This window comes from Leptopilina heterotoma, unplaced genomic scaffold (assembly GCF_015476425.1).
Source record: "Leptopilina heterotoma isolate Lh14 unplaced genomic scaffold, ASM1547642v1 Lhet_65, whole genome shotgun sequence".
Taxonomy (NCBI): Eukaryota; Metazoa; Arthropoda; class Insecta; order Hymenoptera; family Figitidae; genus Leptopilina; species Leptopilina heterotoma.
In genome coordinates this window covers 1,985,309-2,000,772 of record NW_025111152.1, presented here as the reverse complement: position 1 = coordinate 2,000,772, position 15,464 = coordinate 1,985,309, and the positions used below count along the sequence as shown (strand labels likewise).

General features: G+C 25.6%; 1 protein-coding gene across 1 annotated transcript in view; it reads left to right on the top strand.

The window, feature by feature from the left end:
• LOC122510003 (39S ribosomal protein L50, mitochondrial) overlaps positions 1-15,464 on the top strand; it is a 30,945-nt gene that overhangs the window by 1,239 nt on the left and 14,242 nt on the right. The window lies entirely within an intron of this gene.

Sequence of the window (15,464 nt, the reverse complement as noted above, 5' to 3'; positions counted from 1 at the left end):
CGTCTTAAACATAAAAACATTGTTATAGAAATAAATTATTAAAAATTTTTTATTTTAAAATTAATTTCAGTTGTTAAGTGAGGAAAGTCATTTGTTTCAATTTCTCGAAATAAGAAAATATGGATTTATCTAGTTTTAAAAACTTACTCCTGAAATATGATCAGAAGTGTTTTTTAAACAGTTATTGAAAACAGGCTTCATAGTGCTTCCCCTATTCCGCTTTTTTTCCTCTATTCTAAAAAATTCCCCTTTTTTTATCAATATTTCCCCCTATTTTACGTTGTTTACTATACGATAACACATAAAATTTTTATATGGTCAGCCATACTATGAAAAGTTTTAAAAATGTTATGGTAATAAATTTTACTTTATAAAATCCTTGTCAATAATACTTTTTTTAATGTAGGAGAAATATATACTCGAAAATGAAAAATACAAGATGTAATTTTACTATTTTGAATATTGATATTTTCAATTTTTATAATTTATTAATATTTTCACTTATTATTAATCAATTTATAAATGAGAAAATAATGTGCTACGGCACATTATTTGGATTGACTGTAAAAGTAATAAAAAAAAATATTTTAAAAAGTAAATCCAATGATATGGAGTCGGTTGTAGATTCTCCAACAAAAATTAAAATTAAAACAACAACAACTTAAAACAACTCTACAATGTAGAATCGAAGGAACAAAAAATATAATTTATTAATATAAAGAAAAATTTTATTAAAATTTTTAAAAATCTCAATTAAATTCTTTTGAAGAATTTCTTTCAATTATTTTATAAACTAATGGAGTTTCTTTAACAATTTTAATTAAAAATTTTAAAAGCAATTGGATTTTATAAAGAAGAATTTTATTAAAATTGTATTGAAAATAATTAAATTATTGCGAAGAATTTTACTATTTATAAAAATAATTGAAATGTTTCGAAGAATTTTTTAAAATTATTAAATTTCTTTAAACAATTTTATTAAAATTAAGGGGGCAGTCTGGGTCTTTTGCGAAGAAATGGCGACTGTAAAAAAAAATCTCGAAAATCTGGTTGACATGATAATGATATCTCCAGTCAGAATAGACGGAATCAAAAAATTCAAACGGATTATTAAAATATATATATATATATATAGATAAGTGGTTACAGCCAGAACTAAAATAAAAAACTTTCATTGAAAAATAATAAAATGTCGGACTTTTTACTTTTTTTAAAAAATAACAATTTTTAAAAAACTTTTCCACATGAATTTAGAACTAATTTAGTGCTCTAACATAACGTTAAAAAGAATTTTCTGTATCCCTTTGCCGAAAGTACTGTCTTCCCGGTCTGATTTGGCTCCGGGAATAGCGACTTTTGTGGCCGGCTCGACAGACCCAACGAGCGCTCTGATTGGTTACAAGAATTTCAACACACGTACATGTTAGCATAGCAACCACACAAACACGTTACTTACAGAGCTCACGTTTTGAAAACAACTGACAGTCATCAAAATAATGCATGAAATTTCTTATTTTCCTTTATTTATTATTATTATATTTTGTATACTATTAAATATTTATTTGTAAAAGAAAATTTCTTGTTTACTATTTTTTAAATTTTACTTCCAATTATTTTTTACTTATAATTTTTTTTCATGCCCGCCCCGACCAGCTAAGTCTCGGCTTCGCCTCGACTTTGCAAAAGTCGGGCGGGCAACTTATTCAGCTATTTTATTATTCAAACAATAATTATTTAATGTACTTTCGGCTGGGGATACAGAAAAATTGTATACGACACACGGCCAGAAATTTGGATAACCTAGCGAGCGTAATATATAAAGCCTCGGCCTTATATATCACGCCGGCCAGGAAATCCAACTTTCTGGCCTAGTATCGTAATATACTATTTCCAAAACTACCCTTAATCTCAAAAACTACCTAACGAAAAAAAAATATTTTTTCAAAATTTTTTTCATAGAAATTTAGAACTAATTTAGTGCTCTCATATAGAATTAAAAGGAGTATTTTACAAAAACTACCCTTAACCTCAAAAACTACCTAGCAAACATAAAAATGTATATTTTTTCGAAACTTTTTTCAAAGGAATTTAGAGCTAATTTAGTGCTCTAACAGAGCATTAAAAAGAATTTTCTAAAAAATACGCCTAACCTAAAAAAGTAGACAAAGGAAATAAAAAGGCATTTTTTAAATTCTTTCTTCACAACAATTTAGAACTAATTAAGTGCTAATTTAGTACCATATATAAAAAATTAGAGCTGTTAAACTTCTTAAGGAAACGTGTGGTACTACATATATGCTTGACGTATAGCTCCAAGTACCATACCCTAAAAAATAAGAATTTTTAAAAAACGCTTTCACAGGAATTTAGAACTAATTTAGTGCTAATTTAGTACCATTTATAAAAAATTAGAGCTGTTAAATTTTTTAAGAAAACGTATGGTACTACAGGCTTGACGAATAGCTACAAGTACCATACCCTAAAAAATAAGAATTTTTAAAAAACGCTTTCACAGGAATTTAGAACTAATTTAGTGCTAATTTAGTACCATATTTAAAAATTTAGAGCTGTTAAATTTTTTAAGAAAACGTATGGTACACTAAAAAGTAAGAATTTTTAAAAATCTCTTTCACAGGAATTGAGAATTAATTTAGTGCTCTAACATATCATTAAGAAGAATTTTCCAAAAAACTATCCTCAACCTCAAAAACTACCTAACACAAATAAAAAGGCATATTTTTCAAAAACTTTTTCCATAGGAAACATATTTTTTGCAACACTAACCTGTAAATTTCAATTTTAAACACTGAAAACAGTGTGTAAAGTGATTTTCAGTGCGTAAAATGATTACTTTACGCATTCTAGTGACTGTTCGATGTGAAACAATGACATAAAGCTTTGAAACAACAATTTACAATCACATTTTTTTATTTTAGCTTCAAGAAAACTTAATTCACAGTTCCCCCAGTAAATTTTTGTTTTGAAAATTCTCAATAATCAAATAAACGAAATATTATTTCAATAGGTATAAATATTTTTAAAAATTCTGAAGTGTAGTAAAAGTTATAAACGTTAGTTAAATATGTAGAAAAGCAAAAATTATTTTTTAAGGTAGTACTACACTTTAGAATTTAAAAAAATTTTATTTTTTTTTATTGTATTTTTTAAATCCTTACACTGAGAGAAATGGATAGTCAGATTTTGATGTTAAAAAGATGATGTTACACGATACTATCATTATGCTACTCCCAACCATCCCAGATGCTAAAAAAAATATAGTTATGCTACCCCGTACTACCAAGATGTTACTCCTGATGATATTGATGGTAACGGTGACTATCTAGATAGCTGTCTGTATACGTAGCATTAAAGATGGTCACCCTAACCACAATTATGTTACCCACTACTATAAATTTCTCTCCGTGTAAGGCTTTAAAAAACACCTCCTAAAGTATTCGTAACCAACTGTAAATAATAAAAGTAAATTTTTCAAAAAGTAATCAATAAATATAAAGAGCCATTGACAAATTAAATGAGGTTTGAAGGGGATGGTGGGGTCCAGCTTTTTGTTACGACCACTAGAAACATTGGTGCTAATGTATGTAACAGTGTCTGAAATAAAAAAAATGGTGGGGTTTCAATTTGCAAAAGAATTTTAGGTAATTTATGGATGGCCTCTAACGATACATATTTATAAGTTTAAACGCGTTTTTCTCAAATTGCGGACAGTTTATCTCTGAATCTACTGAACCGATTTTAATAAATGATAACTCGTTTTGTTTGTTAGCATGTCCTGTGTGACAATTTACCAGAAAATGGTCAAAAAATTTAAAAAAAAACATTTTTGCAGACTAGAAAAATACTGAAAAACATAGTGTATTTTTAAACAAATTATTGAAACATCTGCTATTTTTTTATTTTAGTCGATTTTTCATTATTGGTGGTAGATTTCTATGCAAGACACCTTCCTTTTTAAAAAGCAATTTGGATTTTTTGTTTCCGATTTGTCAATCTTGAGATAAACTGTCCGCAATTGGACAACTAACTTTTTGGAGTTTCGATCTGGATGCTGTCTGCAGATTATGATGTTAAATAAAAATTAAAAACAAACCATTATTTTTATTCTCAAAATAAGTACTAATATAGGCAAAAAAGTTTTTTAAATATTTATAATAAAAGACCTGAGAAATTTTTTTTTTAAATTTGGTCTTTTAAGAGCCTTCTAAAGTGTAGTAGTAGGGGAGAGTGGGGCAAAGGCGCTAGGTTTACATTTATTGATGTATATTTTTTAAATTAAGCAATTAATTTATGCGGTCTTTGTTTTTTCTTATTCTAAAACTAATCAAGAAGAAATTTTAATAGTTGTTATTTAGTATATTATAATTATAAATACATTATTTAATGAAATATAAAAACAATGCAAAAAATGCCTTTGCCCCACACGCTGGGGCAGCGACGTTTTCGCTTATATTTCTAAAAGAAAGTATTTATAAGCCCTAAAAAAATTAACAAGTGATATTTATTAGTACAATATTTACGAAACATAAGGTTAACAACATATTATTAAAAGAATTAAACTATTTAAATAAGAAGTAAAAACTTTTTGTGATTTTAACCTTATATTGTGAATTAATACATAGAAAATTCGAATATTCAATTGTTTTTAACCAAATTATGTTCAATATTGCCTTTGCCCCACATAACAAACTTTTTTTTTACTTTAAATTTCAAATATTTAGATACAAAATTAAACTAAAACACTACTCCATCCAGTTGTGTAGAGAAATATTTAATTTATTTACATGTTACGTTTTTAAAAATTAAATACTTAAACTTATGTTTTAAAAAATAAAAGTTTTGTTCAGTAAAATTATCATTTTGTTTTTGCAAAACAATTTTTTTGTTATATTTCTTAAAATATTTGATATTTTTAGGTTTTTCTTTTTTTAATCAATTGGTCTGATTGCATTGCAACTTAATTCTTAATACCAATTGGAATAGGCAGAAAATAAAGGAGATATTTTAAAAAACGTCTTTGCCCCGCATAGCGCCTTTTCCCCACTCTCCCCTACCTTAATACAGAACATAATATTACACAATCTAAATAAGAATTAGAAATTTCTATACTAAGTAGAAAATATGGAAACGTTTACTAATTCAATAGAACAATTTGCTAATTTCTAGTATAAACCTACTCAATTAACACTAGAAACTTAGTAATTTTATAGAAAAAAACCAATTATACGTATGCAAAGAGTTACATTTAATTAGTAGGTATTTTATAATAAAGTTAGTAGACTCTCACTAATACACGAGTACTTTTAGACTAAAATGTAGTACAATTTTTATGGGTTTGAGATTAAATGCAGCTTTTTGGAAAAATCTATTTAATGCCATTCTAGAGCACTAAATTAGCTATAAATTCCTATGAAATTTTTTTTACAAATTTCGCCTTTTTATTTTCTGTAGGGTAAGTGCACTAATTCCTGCGGCATTTCAGCTAAGATATCTTTTGCGTAGAAAAATAGTATATTACGATACTAGGCCAGAAAGTTGGATTTCCTGGCCGGCGTGATATATAAGGCCGAGGCGAAGCCGAGGCTTTATATATCACGCTCGCTAGGTTATCCAAATTTCTGGCCGTGTGTCGTATACAATTTTTCTGTATCCCCAGCTGAAAGTACGTTAAATAATTATTGTTTGAATAATAAAATAGCTGAATAAGTTGCCCGCCCGACTTTTGCAAAGTCGAGGCGAAGCCGAGACTTAGCTGGTCGGGGCGGGCATGAAAAAAAATTATAAGTAAAAAATAATTGGAAGTAAAATTTAAAAAATAGTAAACAAGAAATTTTCTTTTACAAATAAATATTTAATAGTATACAAAATATAATAATAATAAATAAAGGAAAATAAGAAATTTCATGCATTATTTTGATGACTGTCAGTTGTTTTCAAAACGTGAGCTCTGTAAGTAACGTGTTTGTGTGGTTGCTATGCTAACATGTACGTGTGTTGAAATTCTTGTAACCAATCAGAGCGCTCGTTGGGTCTGTCGAGCCGGCCACAAAAGTCGCTATTCCCGGAGCCAAATCAGACCGGGAAGACAGTACTTTCGGCAAAGGGATACAGAAAAAATATTTATAGCAAAGGAATTAAATTACAATTTTTTAAATTAATTGTTTGTAATCTTAAGAAATTTTTACAAAAATTAATACAGGGTGTCTACTAACCGGGAAAACCGGGAAATAACCGGGAATTTTATTTGACCGGGAAAAACCGGGAATTAGCCGGGAATTTTATACCAAACCGGGAATTTTTTCACAAAAATTAAAAAAGTTTTATATTATTTTAATTTGTTTTTAAAAAATCAATTTTTATTTCAATTTTTATAGATATTTATACTGTTCTCTAAATTTAAGTTAGTTAAAAATAATTAATTTGATGATAAAAATCAGTTACCAATTCAAATATATTATGTAAATAAATTTAAAAAAAATTATGGAGTTAATTGAAATATTGTGAAATTCGACTGAAAATATGTAATTAAATTTGTTAAAGAAATTCATTAGAAACTTTTTAACAAATAGAATTTTCAAAGTATTTTTATTTAATAATTGATTAATAATAATTGAATATTATAAAGAGTAAAATTCTAATGTATTCATGTTTCTTACTGCGAAGATTAATAATTAAAATTTTTATTAGTTAATTTAAAAAAATATACATACTTAAAATTGTTTAATAAAATTGAACTTTCGCAAAATTTGTTTTAAATCTAAAAAATAAAATTGTTGTAATTTTTCAATTCTATTGTTTCAAGATAATTGAATTTTTCTAAACAAATCATTGAAATTTTTTTACTTTTTTTGAAAAATAATTGAATTCTTTTAAAGAATTTTATTTAAATTTTTCGAAAATAATCAAGGGAAGTTAGTGACCATAATTATAATTTTATTTTTAAAATTTAAAGTCCCTCTTATAGTTTTAAATCAATTTTTTGCTTCTAAAAATTATACTATTCTATTATTATTTAATAATTATAATTATTAAACTTCTCTTAAATTTTTATCATTTCAAATTTCTGAATGTTCAAATGAATGATATTTATTTATTTCTTGAGCAAACTAAATGTTTATTACATATTAAGTAAAGAATTAATTATTGCTGCTTATTATTTTCAAAAATTTTAATAAAATTCTTCACAAGAATTAAATTATTTTCATAAATAATAGCATTCTTTGGAAGGATTCAATTATTTTTATAAATAGTAAAATTCTTTGCAGAAGTTCAATTATTATCAATGTAATTTTAATAAAATTGAAAAATCCAATTTTCAATTATAATTATAAAGAGACAAGATTATTTTTAAAAACTTGAAAAAATTCTTTGTTTAATTCAAGTATTTTCCAAGTTTTTAATTAAAATGATTGAAAAAAACATTATTTTCAAAAAATTTAAAGATTTATTTATGTTTGAAATCAAATTTAAATTTAAATTTGATAAGAAAAAAAAACCGGGAAAAAATTAGGATATAGCCGGGAAAAACCGGGAAATAACCGTGAATTTTGTTAAATGAAAATAGTAGACACCCTGTAATAGCCTATAAAATTAGAGCGTTTGATTATAATTAAATAATTAAAAAGTATATCAAAAGCTTCTAATTCTGTGGGCTGTGTCAATTGCTGCGCGTCAGTTTCTGCGGCCTTAATAACATGCATTTAGATGTCATTTTGTCCACAGCAATTGAAGTACATGCATTTTACAAACATGTTTCAATTTCTGCGGTAAGCAGAATTGAAAGTTAAATAATTAAACTAATTATATTTTTAATGTGTAGTTTTTGAGGTTGAGGATAGTTTTTGGAAAATCCTTCTTAATGCCATGTTAGAGCTCTAAATTAATTCTCAATTCCGTTGAAAGAGATTTTTAAAAATTCTTACTTTTCAGTGTCAGGAACTTATAGCTATATACGTCAAGCATATGTAGTACCATACGTTTTCTTAAGAAGTTTAACAGCTCTAAATTTTTATATAATGGTACTAGATAAGCACTAAATAAGTTCTAAATTCCTGTGGAAAAGTTTTTAAAAATTGTTATTTTTTAGGGTATCGTACTTAGTAGCTATTCGTCAAGCCTGTAGTACCATACGTTTTCTTAAAAAATTTAACAGTTCTAATTTTTATATATGGTACTAAATTAGCACTTAATTAGTTCTAAATTGTTGTGAAGAAAGAATTTAAAAAATGCCTTTTTATTTCCTTTGTCTACTTTTTTAGGTTAGGGGTATTTTTTAGAAAATTCTTTTTAATGCTCTGTTAGAGCACTAAATTAGCTCTAAATTCCTTTGAAAAAAGTTTTGAAAAAATATACATTTTTATGTTTTCTAGGTAGTTTTTGTGGTTAAGGGTAGTTTTTGTAAAATACTCCTTTTAATTCTATGTGAGAGCACTAAATTAGTTCTAAATTTCTATGAAAAAAATTTTGAAAAAATATATTTTTTTGTTAGGTAGTTTTTGAGATTAAGGGTAGTTTTTGGAAAATTCTTTTTAATGCTATGTTAGAGCACTAAATTAGTTCTAAAATCATATGAAAAGAATTTTGGAAATATGTGCCTTTTTAATTTCTGTAGATAGTTTTTGAGGTAAAAGGTAGTTTTGTGGAAAATTTTTCTTGTGCATTGTTTAAGAACTCAATTAGCTCAGGTTAAAATTAGTTTTTGGAAAATATCTTTCAGTACTAAGTTTGAGAACTTTATTAGCTTTAAAATTCTATCGAAAAAATTTTTTTTTTAATTTTGTTTCTTAATTTTTATTAGGTAGTTTTTGAGGTTAAGGGTAGTTTTTGTAAAATACTCCTTTTAATTCTATGTAAGAGCACTAAATTAATTCTAAATTTCTATGAAAAAAAATTTTGAAAAAATATTTTTTTTTGTTAGGTAGTTTTTGAGATTAAGGGTAGTTTTGGAAAATTCTTTTTAACGTTATGTTAGAGCACTAAATTAGTTCTAAATTCATGTGGAAAAGTTTTTTAAAAATTGTTATTTTTTAGGGTATGGTACTTGTAGCTATACGTCAAGCTGGCAGTACCATACGTTTTTTTAAAAAGTTTAGCAGCTCTAAATTTTTAAATATGGTACTAAATTAGCACTAAATTATTTCTTAATTCTGGTATAGAAGAAAAATTTCTTTGTGAAAGTGGTACTTGTAGGTTTACCTACCTTGTAACCACTTACCTATATTTTAATATAGGTTTGAATTTTTTGATTCCGTCTGTTCTGACTGAAGATATCATTATGTCAACCAAATTTTCGAGATTTTTTTTTAAAGTCGCCATTTCTTCGCTATTAACAACGAAAAATATAGAAAGAAATCTTTTTTATTTAGTCTAATATATGTGTAATAATATGTAAAAATTTTAAAATGTTTAAATAAATTTCACTATGAAAAAGAAAATTCTTCAAAATACGTGCAAAAGACCCAGACTGCCCCCTTAAGTATATTCAAAATAATTGAATTCTTTCCATTTTTTTGACAAATATATTTCAAAATTGCATTGAAAGTAATTTAATTTTTATATAGAATTTTTTAAAAATATTTTGAGAATAATTGAATTATTTTTAGAGAATTTTAAATTCTTGTTGAAATTGAATTTTATGGAAATTTTTGAAAATAATTGTATTCTTTCGTGTAATTTTATTTAAATTGTATTAAAAATAATTTAATTCCTGCAAAGAATTTTAGTAATTATAAAAATAGTTGAAATATTTAAAAATAATTGAATTCATCCGAGGAATTCAATTAAAATTGTTTTGAAAATAATTGAATTCCTATAAAGAATGTTACTATTCATAAAATTAATTGAATTCTTGCGAAGAATTTTACTATTTATGAAAATAATTGAAATGTTTCGAAGGATTTATTAAAATTTTAGAAAAAAATTAAATATTTTCGAAATGTGTTAAAAATTGAATTCTTCCGAGGAATTCAATTAAGATTGTTTTAAAAATAATTGGATTTTTGTAAAGAAATAAATAATGTTTAAATTACTGTTTAAATAAATAATTGAATAGTTTAGAAAGATTTATTAAAATTTTAGAAAATAATTGAATTCTTTCGTAAAACTTTATTATAATTTTTGAAAATATGAACAGTAATAATTAATTTTGTACTTAATAAGTGAATTTCTTTTGCTTTTTGATTAAAATTCTTTAAATGTAGAGGAAAAAGTAAAGGTATCGTGCAAATAAATTTAAGACTGATAATGTGATATAAATTTTTAAATGTTTAATAAAAGTTCTAAACAAAATAAACTTTAATATACAGCAATTTTAAAGGAGATTTATTAAACAAAATTCCAGACTTAACTAAAAAATGTACGTTTAGATTTTCCCATATTTTTTCTGTTATTTTGAATACAAATTTTTTTTAAAATATCAATGAACCAAAACAAATTATTGTACAATTTATTATTTTGATTGAGTATTTGTATGAAGAATAAAAATCTTAAATTAAAATATATTTATTATCGTAAAAAGGAAAAAATTCTACGCAATTATATTCTACACGGTGAAACTCTACGCATTTATAGTTGAAATTCTCACTTGTTTCTAGTATAACTATGCGTAGAGTTTCACGGTGTAGAATATAATTTCGTAAAATTTTTTCTTTTTCACGATAATAAATATTTTAATTTAAGATTTTTATTTGTGTAGAGTTATCTCATATCTGACATTGAATTAAATGGCATAGAATTTATAACTAAACTAAAAAATGGAATTAAAATAAAAAAAATGATATTTTCTTCTGTGTCGAGTTTAATTGCGTAGAATTTAAAAAAAATCTATTTATTAAAATTAATTTATTTTTGTAGAATTATCTGGTGTTGAATTTAACGGCGTAAAGTTAGTAATTTACAAAGAATAATAAAAAATATATTTTATCATCCATAGAATTAAATTTTGTAGAATTTATGGGTGTAGTATTTAGTCCTGACGAATTTAAAAACTCTTACGTCATATTTAAATCTTTGCCACCGTTTTGAAATTAATCAAAGACTCTGAAAATCTTGGAGTAATGAGTACCAAGCAAATCTAATAGATTTTTGAACGCTGATTTATTTGTACGCTCCTTCAAGTTATTTTCTGTTCTTCTTTGAAAAGTATTTGTGGACGTGAATATACATATAAGGACAAACAGGAAGTTTTTCCGTGACGCTCCCTACAGTCCTGCACTATAAGGAGCGTCACGGAAAAGCGATCTGCTTCTCCTTATTTCGCCTTATGTGAATTTACCGTAAAAAAAGTAATAAAGCGAGAGAGTTGCGATTTGCTTAATTTAAAATGACCGTTTTTTTGTTGAAAGGAAGTGAAGATTATCCAAAAAAGAAAAAGACGATTTTTCGGACGATAACATTTTCCATTTTTAATTATACGAAGGACATAATTAATATTTAATAATATAATTATATCACCCAGAGGAAAGATGTATTTGTCATACAGCGTTTCAAATTGAGTAGCACAGGCTTTCAGTGCAAATAGAAATTTATTTACTACAACTAAAGAACCTCGCAGGAAATAAATTATTTTTGGGACCCAAACGATTTTCTTATAAATTTTGAATTCTAAGTTTATATTCAATCTGAAGAAAAGTATTGAAGTCAAAAACTTATAAGAAAATCGACTACTGTGACCCAAAAACTAATTTATTTCCTGCGGGGTCCTTTTACCAATTTATATTAAAAATTTGGATCAATTTATGAATTGATCCACATTTTTAGAATCAATTCGTTGCATTTTGATACTTTCAAGTGAACAGTGAAACAAATAAAAAGGTTAGCATGATGGGAGACAAATATACATTTAACGCAAATATATTATAAATAAACTTTTTTCTACACTGTTAACTCTGTTAAAAGGCAAGTATTAAGTTGTAACTGCGATTTTGGGTATTAATTCGTCATTTGGTTCCATTTTAATACCTGAAAAAATCAGCTCTAATTTAGCACTTTCTTTTAATATTCACTTTACTTTCACTTTGTTTTAACATTATAACACCAATTACTTAATGAATAATAATAAAATACAATAATAATTTTTTCAAAATAAAACTTATCTAAATGTATTGATTTTCAAATTATTGATATAAAAAGTATTACTGCGGAACTGTAATTTAATAAAATACAAGGTTAATGTAGTTCTAATGCGGAGTTATAGAACAAACAATATACATAATATGATATACAAAGAAATAAATGTTACTTCCAAGTAATAATTTCATATTTTAACGTATTTTAAAATTAGAAAAACAAATTAAAATTTAAAATATTGGTGAAATGGTAAATAGAAATTTAATTTTCAACATTTTAAACAATTAAACTTTACAAACCAAATCTGACCGTCTGAAAAATAACCGGATTATTACCATGTTGACCCGATTAATAGGGTTAAAGTTATGTTATTCAGTAGTCACGTGTCTCACATATTTCACTATTGGACATATGATGGCTGAATAACATGACCTTAAAGTTTAAATTACAATTATACTTACTGGATAGAAATTAGAAACAATGATGACTCAGTCTCCAAAGTTACACTTTTAACCTTGTTGAAACTAGGTTGTAGTTTCACTGCAAAAATAGGTGACTTCTTTGATACTTTTATATATTAAAAGGCAAGATAGAAAAATGGTATATCTTCTACCTTAGAAAAATATGTTACTTTGGCAAATTTTCTAAAGTATCTTAGATTAAGTTGTCTTTGGCGTTATAAGATGTTTAGGGATAAGATACTTGCGAAACGTAAAATGCCCTAAAATTGTAAAATATAAAAATTTTTTTACATAAGTGACTTAAAAACTTAAGAAAACATGAGAAATTAAGATAGCTTGTTTTCCCAGTGTTATATAATAGTATTATGACAAAAAATTTTGTCAGCTTATGCATTAATCTTTACCCTCGGAGCACACACCTCTTTTTTCGAACATGAAGCACACTCAGGGTCTTTGTGACTGTTCAGTTTTTAAACCTCTACCACATTTAAAAATTTCTCATTAGATCGAAAAAAATTGTTTTCAATATTCTATAACACTGTAGAATAAGTCCCCATACTTGAAAAGTTTAATTATTTAAATATTTAACGCTTGCTCTGAAGGAGTAATTTTCTTCGTAGAAAAGTGTGGCGAAAGTAGAACTTTTCTCAACTGTTCTGAAGAGCGTGGCGAAAGTAAAATTTGGCGTGGCGAAAGTAATTTTTAGCGTGGCGAAAGTAAATCATGAATTTATTCTTTTTTCTTGTTCTTTGACCGAGATTTATTTTGTATCTAACTTCTTCCCCACTCAAAGCATTCGTCTGTTTTATTATATTAAACATAAGCACACGTTTAATTAAAATTATACGAAACTCACGAAGAAACCTTTCCTCGCAAGGCGTTGGAGAAAACGTAGTGCACAACTCGTGGTGAAAGAATGATTTTTCTCGAGTGATTGCTGCTCTCGAGCCGCAAACTTCACTCTCGAAAAATCACACTTTCGCCACTAGTTGTACAATGTACTATTAATTTGAAAAAAATGCTGAAAGACCCACCTAAGCTTTTTTGCTCATAATTCATTTTAAAAAAATTAATTTATATGAACATACCATTGTAAAGAGGACCTAAAAGCTACAAATTTGACCCATAGATAATTTAAATTGGCAAAAATTAAAATTTTTACATTAAATTATAAAAATGATGTAAAATCAACGTTTCGAAATTTAGGCTTGCAGGTTGACCCACCTTGAAAAATTGATAATAATATGAAACAACTTCAATAAATGTATTAAATTTTACTTACATTTAATGTTTCTGAACATAATAATTTCGATTTAAATATCCATTGAATTGAAAGTTCCTGTTGGCTAAACGATATCCGTTCTCCATTTTAATGCTGACATCCTTATTAATAAAATCAGATGTCTGTCTGTACATTGCTTAAAACTTCAAAATGTTAACATGATTAGTTATTATGGACATCAGGGATTCCAAAAATATTCTTAAAAAATTTAATGTATGTACGTATGTATGTACGTATGTCTGTCACAAAAACTTTGTACCCCAATCACACAAAAACATGTAAATCGATTTAAGTCCAACTTGGTAGGTTATTAGGTATTGACCCAAGGAAGGTTTATAAATTTACAGATTTAAAAAATATTAATTAGAACGGCAGAAAAATAATTCAAAAATAATAAAAAAAATAATTCAAAAAATCGAAAATTTCAAAATTTTTAATTTTTTCATGGATTGCTTTTAAAGTTTCTATACTTGAGTATCACATGTTATTTAGTCACATTTTAGCATAATTTTGCAAAAAATAAAGTCCTATAACTAATATGTAAGTATACAAATGTTTTCAAAAAATCAAAAATTTCAAAATTTTACATTTTTCATGGATTGCTTTTAATCTTTCTATATTTGAGTATTACATGTTATTCAGTCACATTTTAGAATAATTTTGCAAAAAATACTATCCTATAACTAAGATGTAAATATAAAAATATTTTCAAAAACTTCAAAAAATGGAAAATTTCCAAATTTCACATTTTTAATGGATAGCTTTTAAACTTTCTAAAATTCAATATTATATGTTATTTAGTCAGATTTTAGCATAATTTTGCAAAAAATACTATCCTATAAGTAAATATAAAAATATTTTCAATATCAAAAAATCGATACTAATTACTATGAAGTTTAATTCAGTAGTATTTTTGGAGTCTCTGATTATTATTTTGACGTAAAAATAGTGTAATTGAGAATTATTTATCAAATTAATCTAATATTTTCAAGAATTTCAGAAATATTGAAAATGCAAATTTTTTATGATTAAAATGATATTGCAGGATGTCAAGAAATTGTAAGTCACCTCTGATACAATACAAGCATATTATATGCCACTAGGCAAAAACTTATATGTTAAAACGTTTTTTTTATTTTAACTCTAGATTTAACTTTTAGAGATGTTTTGAGCAATGTAAAGACAAAAGTTAACACGGTGTCTATTTTATTTAACAAAATTTCCTGCTTTGTCCTTTTTCACGGTTTATCTTTTTTTTGTTAAATTTAAATTTACTTGATTTTATCCATAAATAAATCTACAAATGGCTATAAAAATTTACTTATTTTTATGAAAATACTCTTTCTTAAGTTCATATAAAATATAGATTATATTACTAGCTGTCGTACCCGTCTACGACAGTTTTTTGTTTCTACTAATACATTTAACAGGGTAACTACCAAACGGGGAAAACTGGAAAAAGCTGGGAATTTTCCAATCAAATTAAGAAAAAGTTTCATTATATTAATTCGCTTTTAAAAAATTGCTTTTTACTTTAATTTTTATTGATGTATAATATTTATGAAAACAGACCCGGGTCAAAATTTAAGCCCTACTTTCAGTCTAAAATATAGGTCTTATGTTAGGTTTTAGCAGTC